Here is a 14202-nt window from a genome sequence, read left to right as displayed (position 1 = left end):
CAGCAGTATGACGTGTGATTGACGTGCAACTAGGGGGTGAAGGGGACTTGACATTTAGCTCTACATGTGGAGACAAGAAGTCTGGGGGGTCAAGTCAACCTAATCCCAAATCATATCTAACATCCTATGTTTAGAGAACTATGTTATCCACAAGGAAGGACTCTCGGACAGAATCTAGTCTATACCGACTGTGTGCGTGCACAAACGCCTAAGTGTCTATATGAGATGCGAGAGGCAGAAAACTTTCCATGGCAACAGGGCTATGAATCACTTGCAGGAGGACGGAAAGGCTGAGTCCTTTGCTTGGTAGCTGGAAGAATGTTTACTTAAACTACTAGACAGGAATGCATCGGCTGAGGAGCAAAATAGATAATTCGAAGGTGAAATACAGCTTCTTGGCAGGCAGGCGAAAACTGGCCGAGGCAGGCACCGTTAGCTGCACAGGGAGTAGGACAAAGTTCATGGATACAGATGCGAGCTCAAGCTGAAGCTGTCAGAGACAGAGAGCAGGGAAAGGCTTTGAGGACAGAATCGGGCCTACTTGCCTGAACTGTAAAAATGGAGTAACTTAGCCATATAAAGTCGGTGGCCTTTCATACTTAGGAATCGAATATCCAGCCCATTGATGGCGGATCTGACAGAGAACATGTCGACGGTAGACACACATATGTTTGCGTCTTAGAAACTGGAACTGGAGGGAACATACATGTACTTGTAACATGCATATAGAACCGTTGGGGTCCAAGATAGGGGACATAACTGACCAGGAAAATCCACATTTCCACAGTTTGAACGGACGTTTCAATTTTCATCTGCTGAATAAAGCTTTTTTCTTTATCCTTGTAAACTTGATTTAGCTGTACGTTTAAGGTTGATGATGTTTAGCATGCCCTTGCACATGTAATGCTTGGTTTCCGATGTTGAATACTGAGGTGTTGATGTGAGGTACTTCATGTGGTCCATGAGATATGTATCCTATTCTGGTCGGTATCCATGTCATCCTTTGCAGCTAACTGGGTGTGTCATGATTAGCAATTTGAGAATATCTCTGTGAACATTTCATTTGCATGGTCACATCTGTGGCTTGCACCCATGCACTTATGATGTGCTTCCCATTGTCCAATTTGTCTATTTCCCTGACTTTGGGTGCATCTCCACTGGACCTAAAGGTGTGGGCATCATTGGTATATTAGCAACTGGGTCCTCTGTGCAACTTGCTGTACATATGTGTTGAGTATGTGCACATGACTTAGGGGAGACTCACGTACCCAGGCTGTTGTGACCAGAGCCTTCATTGTGTGGTAACTGATGGCTGACTGACCAAGTGTTTTGCTGACATGAGTGGGACGTGCTGTGACTATGTTTGGCACAGCTGGACTTACACAGGAGTTGGGTCCCCTCAGGCTATGTCACGGGTGTGTTGTCCCGTGACATAGCCTGGGCCCATGGTGTGTGTTGTATGAGTATGTGCGTGTGTGTCCACATCCCTTTTCAAACACAGACAGTGTTCCCTTGATATGTTCCTGTTGTTGATGGTTGCTGAGTGGTAATGTGTTCATCCCACAACTTTGCCATGGGCTACCAGATGTGTGGGTGCATGACACACTACTGTTAATTGGTGTTTCATCATTGGGATTTGTCTGTTGTGAGTGGTGATGATGTGGTCAGACGCAGATGGGACACAGTCAGGGTTCTCCAAGGCACTTGTTTGTTCGCAATATCATGTAGTTGTCCCTAGGTGGTACCTTTCAGTGATTGAGACATGTGTATGTGTGTGTGACTGCTCCCACTTGTCGGGTTCAGGGCTGCAATGTTTGCAGGTGTCAGCATGTGTGCCTTGTGGTTCTCCTTGGGTTCTGCATTGCCCTGGGACTGTGGCAGGTATTCGGAAGGTTACATGAGCTCTGAAGTCATGGCCATGTACCGCATACTGTGCAGTATGTCTGTCATTCACCAGGGTTGTAAACTGTCCTTGTGTGATGAGTCTATGAACCTTAGTTCATCCCAACATTCCTGTGTTTGTCATGGGTGCATGTGCAATGTCACCTGTCCATGTGGGCTTCACAGATGCACATTGTTGTAGTTCAGGGTGTGTAGTGTTGAGGGTGGACTGATATAAATGTTTGCATGGATGTGCCCCTAGCTCCCGTTTGTCCATGGATGACGGGCCATGCTGAGTGATTTGTGTTTGTGTAGGTGTGATGTACGTTTGTGGCACAGGACACGTCTGAGTTTCCCAGTTTGTACGACATCTACCTTTGTCATCACAGTAGAGGTGTCAGGCATGCTTGTGTCACCCCAATGTCTGGTCCCTGGGGGTAGTGCTGTTGTGTGTCAGTCTCTTGCTGTGTTAGTTGGTGTTCATTCCAGCTTGTGTCACATGTGTCTGTTGTGCTCCCTCTCATCTCACAATGCCTGATTGCCCACTAAGGGTGTCCCAATAATGGTCAACTTTTGCATGGCACTGTGTCCACATCTGTGTCACCGTGGTTCAGCCCCCGTCATGTGTTGTGTATTTGCCTGCAGATACTGAACACACACACACACACACACACACACACACACACACACACACAAGTTGTGTCAGATGTGCAATGTGAGGTTGCCTGTTTGTGTTTGTGCATCTGTCAGTGCATTGTTATTGCTGTTGTGGGCCATTGTCTGGATGCTGTTTCTGTGATTTTCCCTGCAGTCCCTGTGAGTCATATCACATCATTGTGCACATTCATCCTGGTTGTTAAGTGCCATTGCTGGCATGGAATGGGAGTTTGTGAGCTGACACCTACAGTCTACACAGGTTGTTTTGATTGGTGTGTCTATTTTCGAGATGTGTGCATGCTTTGTGATGGTCACTTCTGCTCTTGTGTCATTGTACACTATGCATTGTCAGCCCCCATGTGTGGTGCTTGTTTGCACATGGCCGCGAGTATGTTTTGTTTTCACTGCACTGTTAGCCTCACCACATCTCTGTGGGTATGGGACACAACCACTAGTTTGCCCCAGAAGTGTTTAATGTGTTGGGAGCAGGGATCATACATGCTGTTTGTTATTTGCAGCTTTGACCATGATGACACTTACCTTTTGGTCACTGTGATGAGGGGGTTTTAGACCCCATCACCACAATGCTCAACATCTGCTGCAGTTTGGACCCCACACTTAACTTTTGTTCCACACAGTGAGGGGGTGTTAGTTTTACATTGATACAGTGCTATAGTGATGCTTGCCTTGTGTAGGGCACACTCATTTCTTGGTCACACATGTGCTTTTAGTTACATTGTATGTTCGAAGTCATAATCACTGTTGTGGGCATTTGTCACAGACTACACACTGTTGTCATGATGTTAGGGGGGATGTATTTTGCTGACATACATAATGTTGGAGTATGATGGATGTGTGGCGCATCACCCATCCTATGGGTGGGGGTGGCAGTAGTGCTGGGCAACAGGTCCCCTATGAGTGGGGGTGGCAGGGGCGATGGGCAGCATAAGCCCTAGGGGTGGGGTGGCAGTAGTGATGGGCAACCGGTCCCCTATGAGTGGGGGTGGCAGGGGTGATGGGCAACATAAGCCCTAGGGGTGGGGGTGGCAGTAGTGCTGGGCAACAGGTCCCCTATGGGTGGGGGTGGCAGTAGTGATGGGCAACAGGTCCCCTATGAGTGGGGGTGGCAGTGGTGATGGGCAACATAAGCCCTAGGGGTTGGGGTGGCAGTAGTGATGGGCAACAGGTCCCCTATGAGTGGGGGTGGCAGGGGTGATGGGCAACATAATCCCTAGGGGTGGGGGTGGCAGTAGTGATGGGCAACAGGTCCCCTATGGGTGAGGGTGGCAGTAGTGCTGGGCAACGGGTCCCCTATGAGTGGGGGTGGCAGGGGTGATGGGCAACATAAGCCCTAGGGGTGGGGGTGGCAGTAGTGATGGGCACAATATGTGCAGCTCAAAAGTTCTAATGTTTCCGCTTTTTTTCTCTTGAGGGAAGCTCTATCTAGATATTAAGACTCTGGAGAAGTGCCTCAAATTGATGTTGATTGGCTGATACCTACATAATGAGGATTTCATCCACGAGGTATCTATCGAATAAATACACATACAAGTCTCACCACTACAATGAAGTGGAGATAGAATTAATAGATACCCATTATCATTTCAGATATGACCAACATTATCGTGGTCTTGAGGGCATGATATCAAGATTTATATGAACAAATTCCAACTGAGTGCAGTTGCACTGGTGAGTGTTGAGGCTGAATAGGCCCATAAAAATAGTATATGGTGAAGGAAAATAATGGGAATGAATGGTTTTATTTAAATTATGGCTGTGATGGATGATTGTTGCACTTATATTTCGAAAAAAAACGTGTGTACTGTATTTTTGGAATAACATTTTTTTTTAAAAAAGGATTATCAATTAGATATGTTAATTGTTGGATACATGAAGTGCGACTACCTTATGAACATAGTCAAATATGTTGTTCATTTTTTGTTTTTTATGACATAGGTGAATATAAGAGTTGGCCTTTTTAACTTGAGGAGAAAATAGTATTGTCCTGAAGAAGGTGGTTCTTATTGTCAAAATACCATCAAAACGCGTCGACACTCATACATGGTGTTAAATTTGGAGAAGCCAGCATACTGTTAGAGACAGGGAATTCAAATCTATGCTCGATGCTGTGTAAACAAATGTTCAAATTAACTGTTCAAAAGACATAGTGCATTGAGTCAGAGTCAGAAACAGCTTTATTCGATTTTAAAACAAAACCATAAAAGCATACACATAAGTAAATACATTTTTAAAAAAACAACATCGAATATCTTAAAAATACAGAATTAAAACAGAAAGATCTAATTCATGGAGATCCTAAATCTCAAGACTGCCTTAAGAAATTGGGACACAGAAAAGATAAGAAATTCATCGTCTAGCATTTGCAATTTGACTAATGCAACTCTACATTGCCTCAGCCCTAGTTTTATTAAAACGGGTCGGAGCAAATTTTTCCTTGGTGTAAAATAATATTTGCAAAAAAGAATACAGTGAAGGGATGATTGGGGAGATACCTGATCGCAGGGGCAAGGAATGAGGTCCTTTGACCAACAATTAATATCAGGAAATGTGACTAATCAAAAGAAGACATTTAACCTGAAACGGGTCAGGAGCATTCGAGAATAGCAGCTGGGGACTATATTCAAGTACAGCTGTAATCCTTGATTTTGAATAAGTAATTGATTGGCCATAACAGTGCTCTTAGATTTCTCTGCTTGCCAGCGTTTTTCTATTAAGAAATGCAGGCAAGATTTTTTAAGGTTCTTTCTTGACAGGTCCGCTAGATTTTCTGGGGAGTCGAAGAATTCTGGGTGGCCCAGTTCAGTAAAAAATGTTTTGAGATAGTTAAACCATGGAATCTTTAAGGCCCCATCAAGACTTAAACAGTCCTTGATTATATCCCTGTTCAAGCCTGTCGCAGTTCCAGACCACACCTTGTGCCACAACAGAATAGGCTCCAGCTTAATAAGATCCGAGATATATAATATACCCAGTTCTTGGTGACAAACATAAGAGGAGGTAGTCGTGGGCACAGCCAATAAAAAGCGGAGAAAGGCATTCTGGCAAGTCTGGATCCTCGAAGTATTTACGATCCCCCAAACTCCTGCACCATACAGTGCTGTCGATACACATTTGGATCTATATATATCTAACAACACTGGTACAGGACGGCCTCCTACCTTGTGTGAGAAATGCTTGACGGCGCCTATGGCTCGAGAAAAAGCTAGTTTTCGTGATTCCCCTGCTGCTATCCAGGTGCCCTTTTTATCAAAATTAATGCCCAAATAGGAGAAGGTATTAACAGTCAAAATTTTTGTATTGGACAAAAAGGAGTTACAATAGAGATTATTCTTTTTAGTGCAACACATAGTAAATGTTTTGCTTATGTTGATCTTTAGACCTCTATTACCCATGTAATCTGAGAAATTAGTAATCGATCTTTGAAGGCCAATTTGGGTCCGAGCCATAATAACAGCATCATCTGCGTATAAGAGGATGGGGATATAGGAGTTACCTATTTTTGGATAATCCTGTTTGTCTTCCAAGAGGTGGGATGCGGCTGAGTTAATATATAAATTAAACAAAAAAGGGGCTAAAATACAGCCTTGTCTCACTCCCTTACCTATAGGGAATTTGGAAGTACAGTCCCCCCGATCCCCAAAACGAACCCTGGCACCTGCATCTCGATATAATTCTCTAATGAATATTAAAAGATTTGGGTCTACTCCCATGTCCTGCATAATTTGCCATAATTTATTATGATTAATGCAGTCAAAAGCCGAGCTTAACTCCACAAATGTGAGAAATAAATTCTCATTTTTGGCCTCGACGTATTTGGCTGCCAATAATGCTAAATTCAAACCTTGCTCCGTCGTCCCCAAGCCTTCCCTAAAACCATATTGGAATTGGGAGAGAATGCCACTTTCGTCTGCCCAAGTTTGCAATTTACTGAGGATAGCTCTCCCAGCGATCTTCATGAAAGAGTCAAGTAAGGAGATCGGTCTGTAGCACTTAGGTGCATTACGATCTCCTTTCTTAAAAATGGGCACCACAATGGCTTCTTGCCACGTCTTTGGAAAGCCCAAATTTGTAAAGCTGTTAAGGACATTGGTTAAAAGAGGGGCCCATAGCTTAGTGTTGGCTTTAAAAATGTCCACCGGTATTCCATCCGGTCCCGGTGCCTTGCCTGCTGGGCTCTTATCAATGGCTGTCGTGATTTCATCCAAGGAAAAGTCTACTTTAATAGGATAGGGCAAAGCACCCTGGGATCTTAAATTGTTTCCCCCATCTAAAACTACCTTGGGGTCTTCTTGATAAAGCTCCCGAAAGTAGGTCACCCATGTCTCTTCCGAGATGGCAATTTCAATGGATGCTGATTCCTTTTCAGTAAAGAAGGGGGCATTCACTGCTTTCCAAAAAGCAGTATTGTTTTTTGAATAGCATGCTTCCAATAGGGTGTGCCAAGCATCTTGTTTAATTTGTTTTTTCCTTTTTTTGACTGCCTGTTGATAGGCTAGTCTAGCAGATCTAACCTCAGCCTTATCCCTAGGGGCTCGCTTAAGTTGGGTCATTGAGAGTGCGTGAGTCTTACTGCATTCTCTGTCAAACCATCTCCTATTTCTATTGGTCCTAGGATGTGAGGATTTTGTAAGTAGCTTTCTAATTTCCTCGGTAATATTAAGGAAAGCATCGATCGCTTTTGAAGATTCTACATTCTCGGTAAGGCAGGTATTAAATTCCACTTCCTTAGAACGAATTAAGGTTCCTAAGAAGATTGCTGGTTCCACTTTGTCCCATTTTAGGGTGTAACCCTTCTTTGTGGCAAGTTCTAATCTATAGTTATATAGGTTCTGTACTATAGAATCAGTGATACTTTTACCCATCGGGATAGTAAAGGACATACTGAGTGGTAAGTGGTCACTCATTGCTATCTCGCATCGTTCATATGCACAGATGCGATGTGAGTATCGTTTAGATACTAAGAGAAAATCAATGACTGAGTTGCAGCCTCTTCCTATGAAAGTAGAATTAAACGGCACTGGTGGTGAGCAGAGTTCATTTGCAAAGCCTAAATCCAGGGAAAACAATATATCATTAAGTTGGTTTCCCCGGGAGGTGTGAGAGAAATGCGATGAAGAGGAATCTTCCCTCTCCCCCATGTCACATATATTTTGATCGCTATATGGGCACAAAGAAAAGTTAAAATCACCAAGCCAGATCACACAGGTATCTAAGGGTGCGTTTTCGTCTATAACATTTAGGGACTCGTGTAATTCTTTTAAGGTTGGGGCCCATAGGTCTTTTGGAATATTGTTGTAAAAATTAATCAAGTTTATATGTATTTTGCGCCCAATCGTTATGGATAGAACTTGATAAAAAGCTGAGACTGGTGAAAAGGATATCTTTAGTTCCTTTAAGCTATTAGACACATAGGTGCATAGACCCCCTTTGTTTCTTCCTCTAAGGGTGTGTATTGCTGACGTATGGTAAGTGCGGTATCCGTTCATATGTATGGGTTCTACAGACCAGCATTCCTGGAGACAAATGATCGAGTACTTTTTTAAGAAAGACATACAATATGTATCTCTTAACCTAAGAGACAAGCCGGCAATGTTCCAAGACAAGAAAGTAACAGCAAGACCGGAAACACCCTCTGTCATAGTGCATTGTCTTTCTTTGTATTCTCCTTTTCTTTATATTTTTTTATGTTTTTGAAATTGAAATGCTTTTAACTTTGTCAAATCTTTGTGGATTGTATATGAACCCTTATGAATTTTAATGTGATAATATTTACATGTGTAGTGCACATTCATGTATTGATAATATTGATTAAAGATTGATTTATATTTTTATGAGGCTGTAGTTGATTTATAAGTGCCCCAATCATCAACCTTGTTGTTAAATGTGTGATTTATGTGAATGATACTTGTGAATGATAAGGGCTGTATATTGGTTTCATCCAAAAGGGAAAACTTTTTTTACTTGACAGTAGTAATGGGCAACAGGTCCCCTATGAGTGGGGGTGGCAGGGGTGATGGGCAACATAAGCCCTAGGGGTGGGGTTGGCAGTAGTGCCGGGCAACAGGTCCCCTTTGAGTGGGGGTGGCAGGGGTGATGGGCAACATAAGCCCTAGGGGTGGGGGTGGCAGTAGTGATGGGCAACAGGTCCCCTATGAGTTGGGGTGGCAGGGGTGATGGGAAACATAAGCCCTAGGGGTGGGGGAGGCAGTAGTGGTGGGCAACAGGTCCCCTATGAGTGGGGGTGGCAGGGGTGATCGGCAGCATAAGCCCTAGGGGTGGGGTGGCAGTAGTGATGGGCAACCGGTCCCCTGTGAGTGGGGGTGGTAGGGGTGATGGGAAACATAAGCCCTAGGGGTGGGGGAGGCAGTAGTGGTGGGCAACAGGTCCCCTATGAGTGGGGGTGGCAGTAGTGCTGGGCAACAGGTCCCCTATGAGTGGGGGTGGCAGGGGTGATGGTCAACATAAGCCCTAGGGGTGGGGGTGGCAGTAGTGATGGGCAACAGGTCCCCTATGGGTGGGGGTGGCAGGGGTGATGGTCAACATAAGCCCTAGGGGTGGGGGTGACAGTAGTGATGGGCAACAGGTCCCCTATGGGTGGGGGTGGCAGTAGTGCTGGGCAACAGGTCCCCTATGAGTGGGGGTAGCAGGGGTGATGGGCAAGATAAGCCCTAGGGGTGGGGGTGACAGTAGTGATGGGCAACAGGTCCCCTATGGGTGGGGGTGGCAGTAGTGCTGGGCAACAGGTCCCCTATGAGTGGGGGTGGCAGGGGTGATGGGCAACATAAGCCCTAGGGGTGGGGGTGGCAGTAGTGCCGGGCAACAGGTCCCCTTTGAGTGGGGGTGGCAGGGGTGATGGGCAACATAAGCCCTAGGGGTGGGGGTGGCAGTAGTGATGGGCAACAGGTCCCCTATGAGTTGGGGTGGCAGGGGTGATGGGAAACATAAGCCCTAGGGGTGGGGGAGGCAGTAGTGGTGGGCAACAGGTCCCCTATGAGTGGGGGTGGCAGGGGTGATCGGCAGCATAAGCCCTAGGGGTGGGGTGGCAGTAGTGATGGGCAACCGGTCCCCTGTGAGTGGGGGTGGTAGGGGTGATGGGAAACATAAGCCCTAGGGGTGGGGGAGGCAGTAGTGGTGGGCAACAGGTCCCCTATGAGTGGGGGTGGCAGTAGTGCTGGGCAACAGGTCCCCTATGAGTGGGGGTGGCAGGGGTGATGGTCAACATAAGCCCTAGGGGTGGGGGTGGCAGTAGTGATGGGCAACAGGTCCCCTATGGGTGGGGGTGGCAGGGGTGATGGTCAACATAAGCCCTAGGGGTGGGGGTGACAGTAGTGATGGGCAACAGGTCCCCTATGGGTGGGGGTGGCAGTAGTGCTGGGCAACAGGTCCCCTATGAGTGGGGGTAGCAGGGGTGATGGGCAAGATAAGCCCTAGGGGTGGGGGTGACAGTAGTGATGGGCAACAGGTCCCCTATGGGTGGGGGTGGCAGTAGTGCTGGGCAACAGGTCCCCTATGAGTGGGGGTGGCAGGGGTGATGGGCAACATAAGCCCTAGGGGTGGGGGTGGCAGTAGTGCTGGGCAACAGGTCCCCTATGAGTGGGGGTGGTAGTGGTGCTGGCCATACAACCCCTATGGTGGCCTGTTAGTGGCCAGGATGTGGATCTCCTGTGTGTGTGCCATTTTGCGTGTACGTGTCGTTTGTTTGTGTGGTAGGTGTCTGACTTACCATCTGCGCCGTCGGCGTCGGTTCCTGATCCGGTCATAGATGTAGAGTACTGGTATGACCTGCGCGATGGGATTCATGATGTGTTTGTGTCGTACAAGCTGCTTGTTGTCCGTCTCGTAGCCGTGGATTGAGTTGTGGCGCGAATCGTAGCTGATATGCTTGTTTTTCGGATGCTGTGACGTTCCGTACATGGCGACCCGTCCGGCGCATAGGAAGTACACATCGTACTTGTCAGGGTGGAAACTGCTATGGATACTGCTTCCGGGCGACTCGGTTCGGCATTCGGGGTTACGGCTCGGACGGAGAATGAAGCTCGAATCACAGCCTACGTGTCGGTCGCGTTTTTGGCAGTTATGCGCATCGTACTTCATCTACAGGACGGACCGGCTACGGGTACGTGTAGGTCGCACGGTAAGGCTACGGACAGCTTTCGGAGCCCGTGAGAAAGTGAGTGAAGGTAAAAACCATTATAGTTATCAAATTATGGATTTTAATATGACTGGTAACTATATGATATTAAAATCAGTGGATGGTATATGGGGAAATAATTGTCCCCTAACCGTAGTGAAAGCGGTCGACATGTTTCTACCAAAATGGCCCAAGTGGGTCCAGGGCATTCATCAGGACCTTAGTACAGAAATGGGGCTCCGTTCTTACCAACTTGTGGTTAGAAGATACCACTGTGCGGGTGTGACCTGTGCCACTCTCCACTTTGGAAAATGGCTTCTAAATTCAAGACTGAAATACAAAAAGTTACAAAGGGAAATGTAACAACATAACTGGGTCACGAAATTAACACTGAAAACAATACATGCACTGGTTCAGTTAATTGTGAGTGACTACTCGTGTAACACATGACACTCTATGCGTGCACACAATTAGGAATGATGATGTGAGATAGAATCTCACTGATCTTACCCTATACAACAAGAGTACTTGCCCCATGGGAGGAGGGGAGAGGAAAACCCCTGTAGTCAAACCCTGTAAAGAAAAACATGCAAACCACAATCGGCGTAAATGAAAGCATTGGGACAGTGATATGTTCTTTCAATCACAATCGCACTGAAAAGCTTCAAAAGTGAGAAGCAGCCATCATACACCCAAACACACTCTTACTGCATCAAGAAAGGTTTTCCACGATTCTCCTAGGTGACTGCTCCCGGTCCTCCCCGATGGTGAAATGAAGGAACCAAGGCTGTGGTATATATAGTGTATGCTAATTGGTTAGTTGGTGGAAAATGAGCCGACATCCTATTGAGTGCTGCCTGGTGCGCGAGTTCCAGTGTCCCAACGCGCGCTGACTACTAAAGCGAAACTATGCCTGATCTAAAAATGGCTGCAGCCCGGGCATGCCCAGTGCATTAAAGTGAAGCAGAATTCTGCCAGTATGTGGGCGCACGCGTCTAAATGCGGTAGACGCTGTTAGAGTGACGCCACCCACAGAACATGCGTCAGTCACCTGGTATACGTCATCGCGGAAAGCGGCACTCGTGCCGGAGGCCATCAACGGTGACGCCGATGTTTAAACAGGTGTAGGAAAAATGTGAAAAACATTGGAAATGTCTAAAATCCTTCATACTAAGTAAAACAATACACTAATGCACTGCTTTCCGCATTAAAGAATCCACATACGTAACGGAATGGGGAGAAATTATTTTAAGAAGAGAATAGGCATAAAAGCGTACCGAAAGAATTATCCATGTGGGAGATAATACACCAGAACATGGGTGTTATAACACATCAGTGGCCATGCTGGTCCAAATTAGCACAGTACAAACCCCACAACTAGAGTGATGGCTATGGAGTTCACGATGGTGGTGCACAGTGACTGATAAGTGATGGAAAAAAACATGGCTAGATCTCAAAATAAGGAAAATGGTCAAATGACCAGTATTACTATTGTTCTAAGACAGCCAAAGATGCAGAATGACTGGGGTTTTTTGGTCATATCAGAGAAACGGTCTTGGTGGCAAAGACTAATTGCTGGAAACACAGAGTGTGCTGGTTGTACAAAGGTGTAAAGAAATTTTAAAAGTTGATGGATTTTACAGAACATGGTATCATACGTTGATAGTTAACATCCCATTTGCAGCCATGGGATCTCATCATTGAGCCCATTTTCCCAGGACCGCAGGCGATAGATCCATTGTTGCTCCCTGATGTGTAGGGGTTTTGTCAGGTCAGATTTGAGTTTCTTCATGACCTCCAGGATTACCCACTTGAGGTCTGTGTCTTTGTGATTTTTCTCAATGAAGTGACGTGTCAGTTTGGTATTGGTCTTTTTGCACTTGATGGTGCTCCGGTGTTCATTGATGCGGACCTTTATTTTCCCGGTGGTCATGCCCACATACTTAAGATCACAAGGGCAAGTTAAGAGGTACACGACATTCTCCGTGCTGCAGTTGCTGAATTCTCGTAATTGCCAGGGATTATTGGTGCCTATGTCTACCTCCTTTGTATTGGTCGGAGGTTGCAAGACGTGCATCCCCCACAGGGGTAATGGCCCACTGGCCGTGGCTGGTTCCATAGTGTCTGTTGTTCTTCTACCTCAAGGGGCATCGTCTTGGTGTGTATCAATTCATCACGTAAGCTTTTGTTTCGCCTGATGGCAATCAGAGGTGCTTCCCATTGTTTTCCTACGTTGTTTAAGATGTGCCAGTTCTTTCTGATGATCTTCTGGACTGTGTTAGAGACAGGGGTGTACGTGGTAACACAAACCAGTCTCTTGGTGTCCTCTTTTGTGACATCCTCTAGTAGTGACTCCCTATTGTTGTTTCTTGCGCTTTTTCTGGCTTTTCTCACCATCCACTTTGGATAATGACGTTCCAGGAGCTTTGTCTCCAGTTGTTCTGCTTGTGCCTCAAACGTTTCAGTATTTGAGCAGTTCCTTCGAACTCGAAGAAACTGGCCCACCGGGAGATTTTGTTTCAAATTTTTTCCAGCATTTCTTCTACTTGTAGTCCAAAAAGGTGTTCTCTATCAAATGGTTTATTGAGGAGGTATTGCTGGACATCGGATTTAAACCCTGACACCCTTAGCCAAGCATGTCATCTGATAATAATGCTGGTGTTGACCTCTCTTGCACTAGTATCTGCTGAATCTAAGGCACACTGGACTGTAGCATTAGATATGATTTTCACATCTTCAACTAATTCTGCCCCCCCCTCTCCTCCATTGTTTATATTGCTCAGGAAGGTGTTGGAGCAAATCCTGCATCTCATCCTATTATGCTCTGTTGTACTTGCAGAGGAAGCCAACAGAATTGGCAATGTGAAGGGGATTGTTGGGATTCTTTTCCACGTGGCAGAAGAACCAATATTCTGGGGAGCGAAGGGAGAGCCCCCATTCTCCCCTAAAGTATGGCCACCTCCAGCCAACCAAGGGCGAACAGAATATTTGCTAATACCCCCTGGGAGAGAAGAGACGACTCAGGACCACCAGGAAGACGTTTAGCAGGACCAGTAGAGGGAAGGAGCGAGAACCTGGAGTACTTGTTTCCAACACGGGAGTATTCAAGAAAACAATAACACAAAAAGAAAAGGAGAGACAAGGGTTAAATACATTTCCCACTTACAACAGTGTGATAGACTTTTCTGAATAGCAAAGGTCAGTGAACGCAGGTTGTGTAGTCTCCCGGACTCACCTATAGTCAGGGAAGTGTCCCATATGCAGAGAGGTCTCTTCAGTGTGTAGAAGGAGAAATTGGGAAATCTTGTCACACCTTGGCATGTGTGAGGCAGCAAAGCAAAAAGGATTAGTGGCATATGTCTGCCAGCAGGGTAGGTACACCGTTGCAGTTGCAGCTGAAGATAGTAGCAGGAGCTTCCAAGCAGTCTGACTTGTTAGTAATGTCGTAGGAATCAAAAAAGGAATGATAAAAATAAAGGCACATCTCTCTTTCCCCTGAGCACATCACGCTC

At 46.0% G+C, this 14202-nt stretch overlaps 1 pseudogene; it reads left to right on the top strand.

The window, feature by feature from the left end:
* Positions 1–13735, top strand: part of LOC146830944 (uncharacterized) — a 43289-nt pseudogene extending 29554 nt beyond the window's left edge.
* The last annotated feature ends 467 nt before the right edge of the window (positions 13736–14202 follow it).

The sequence above is a fragment of the Triturus cristatus genome, chromosome 5_1, assembly GCF_964204655.1.
Source record: "Triturus cristatus chromosome 5_1, aTriCri1.1, whole genome shotgun sequence".
Taxonomy (NCBI): domain Eukaryota; kingdom Metazoa; phylum Chordata; class Amphibia; order Caudata; family Salamandridae; genus Triturus; species Triturus cristatus.
This window is presented reverse-complemented; position numbering and strand designations above follow the sequence as displayed.